At 36.4% G+C, this 2,957-nt stretch overlaps 1 protein-coding gene across 1 annotated transcript in view; it reads left to right on the top strand.

Moving 5' to 3' along the window:
• The window catches only part of METTL24 (methyltransferase like 24), a 103,941-nt gene that overhangs the window by 48,786 nt on the left and 52,198 nt on the right, over positions 1 to 2,957 (top strand). The window lies entirely within an intron of this gene.

The following is a 2,957-nucleotide window of genomic DNA, read 5'->3' as shown; positions in this document are numbered from 1 at the left end:
CTTGGCCAACACTAAGCAAGAAGACTGAGAAACTTACTTCTGGCGTAGGCTGAAGAATACCATTTCTGTTTGGCAATTATTTAAAATTTTCAGAAAGAGCAAACTACTTATGTTGACCTCAAATACAAAAAATAATCAGAGCCAGGTTTATGTTTGTAAGAGATTGCTTGTGCATTGCTTCTCACTGTTGTAACATATGTCTCATGTTTATCACTATTTTGCACCTCTGAGTTCTCAAAGTTCGGAAAATATGTGTAGCTTTGATTAAAATCTACTTTATAAAATTGAATGAACATTATGTATTTTATATAATTATGTCAAAAGATGTCAAATCTCTGTATTTTATTGTGAATGGACAGCAAAAATGGAACTGAATCTTTGCACTGTGTTCCTTGAAAGCAATTTTTAGTGTAGTATACCCAAACTGATTGCATTATGTAGGCAGATACTAGAGTCTTCCTGAGTATAGTTGGCTTGTGTTTGATCTCTAACCCTGCTTGGGTTTGGCCTGTGATGGCCTATCCTTCCTAGCCAGAGATGCCATGTAATTTAGAACTTGTCAGAATGGGAGTTTCTAGTTGAGAAATAATGTGTATGGGACTCAATTTTAAACTTGAGCTGGCTTTTTGATCTTTAATAACAGGTCTTTAATAAGAGGCCTACATTATTATTCCTCTTTCTGTTTTTCCTCCTCCCCTTCTCTCCCCCTCCTCCTCTTTCTTCCTTTCCTCCTGCTCCTCTTGCTGTTTCTCCTCCCTCTCCTCCTCCTCCTACCCACTTCCCCTTCTCTTCCTGTTCCTCCTCCTCCTTCTTTTAAACCCCTTTAATTAGACACCCCAAGCTTCTTCAAGAACAACTTCAAAGAATTTTGCTGTTCTTTTAACGTGTGATTAACTATTGATTTATATTTTGCCTTTTCACTGATAGTAACTAGCATTTAATAGTCAGGAGCCTTAATGAAACATATATATACACACACACATACGTAATTCTTTTGGGTAAAATCCCAGAACAGAACCCTTTTTAACATGCTATTGATGTTTAAAATATGTGTGGAAGAAGCAGGAGCATTTTTCAGAACTTTATTTTTATATTATTTTATTTTTTTGCTACTTGTTACCTCTGTAGACCTGTTTTACAGCTAAAATTTACAGGCCTGATTCTGTAACATGTCAACTCTAGCTTATTCAACAAACCAGCTACTTATTCTTTGTGCGCAGTTAGGACTCTTGCTGTTCCCCCTTAATGCTCCTTACTGCCTGGCCCTCTCCAGCCCCACTCTTCAAAGAAAAGAGTAGGAAAAAGAGGGGAGACTCAATGTCATTTTGCTTTTTTCAATAACATTTTAGCAAAAGATTTGGTAATGGTAAGGGTAAAATATGACTTTGAAATGTGATCTGTGGATATAACCTATCTAACCACATTTCTTATGGAAAAATGTGTTTTTGGATAACAAGGTATGTACCTGAATTGTGTTTGTTTAGCTCCATGGGAGCTGCAGGGGGCAAACCTTTACATGAGGAGAAATCGTGGAGCTTTTTGCAACACTGCTCCTGAGACGGCAGAAATATTTACAATAATACCTAAAAAGAAGAAATGCTTTAAAGAATTGCTGCTATTCCTAAGGCTACTTATTTTTATTAAAAACATTCACAGTGAAAGTGATCAGGCTCAGAATTGTCAGGTATGCATTTGCTGCTCTAAAAAAAAATTTCCTTGTAGAAGAATTTAAAAGATACTGATATTCTTCCTTAGAGGTTTTTTTGGGGGAATGCTTTAAAACAAAAACAACAAAAACTAAACCCATCAGCAAGTGATTGCTTCCATGAGAAACATGCTTCTAGGAGCTATGTGGTGCCAGATAAAAGGAAACCTTGTTTGTGGCCTGTAGCAAGCATGGTCTGTTTCCATTTTTCTGCATGTGTACAGACATTGGTAAATCGGATGTGGCTGTGTCAGGGGAAGCAAATAGGAAAAAACGCAGTAATGAATGTAACACTTTTTGCCTAGCCTCCTTTTGACTCCTTTATTCTGAAAGTGACTGTAGAAACCAAAGCATCGTTAGTTTTGTTTTTACTTCATGACTTTGAAATATCTCATATTGTTTTGTAATAATTTCCATGTTAGGCTGTTGTTATTCTCTTTGTCCATACCTAGATTCCAGCCCATTGGGCAAAAATGAAAGCAGTATTCTGAGAAAGTGACAGAAAGATGCATATGGCTTTTGTACTGCTTTTAAAACTCTTTGGTAATTTTAACTTCAAACTATAAATTAAAAATTACCTTTCTAAAGCATCAGGCTTAAGGCAGCTGCATCAGCAAAACCATGTGGACCAGAAGCCCGGTCTGTCAGGGAACGATATCACCTGGATCCAGCATTGTTTGAAATGATTAACTGTCTGTTCCTCCCTGAAGCGCTTGTTGCTGTTAACTAAGCATAGGAATTTTTCCAGAATATCACTAGACATATTGAATCTGAAGTTTCTGCTCATATTAATCATAATGTATGCTTTTTTCGTAAAGTCTTTATTACACACTCAGAGTGTCCTAAATGATCCAAGCTGGTTAATGAGACGTTATAACAATTATTATTATTATTTCCAGTCTTAACCATGCTGCTGCTAATACGAACAACACGGCTGCTTAAGAGTTTACCTTTGTAAGCTCATTAATCTAGGTTTGAAGGATGGGTCCTCTTAGTGGCTTTTGGCGTTGGTAAAGTCATTGACCCTCTCTGGTGCTTAGTTGCATTGTCAGTGAAATGAGGACAATGATAACTGCCTAAATTGTGGATTGTTGTTTTGAGAACTAGATATGAGAACACAATGAGAAAGTCTCCCTCAGAATGCCTGGTGTGAATTAGTCACTCATTTGTTTTCAGTAACTTCAAAGGATTTTTTTAAACAACTTTAGGAAACTTTTTACTAAATTTTATGAAAAATCTTGTCTTTTTTCTT

Source organism: Propithecus coquereli, unplaced genomic scaffold (genome assembly GCF_000956105.1).
Source record: "Propithecus coquereli isolate 6110/MARCELLA unplaced genomic scaffold, Pcoq_1.0 Scaffold35, whole genome shotgun sequence".
Classification (NCBI taxonomy): domain Eukaryota; kingdom Metazoa; phylum Chordata; class Mammalia; order Primates; family Indriidae; genus Propithecus; species Propithecus coquereli.
Note: the sequence above shows the minus strand (reverse complement) of the source record. Positions and strands in the feature narration are given on the sequence as shown.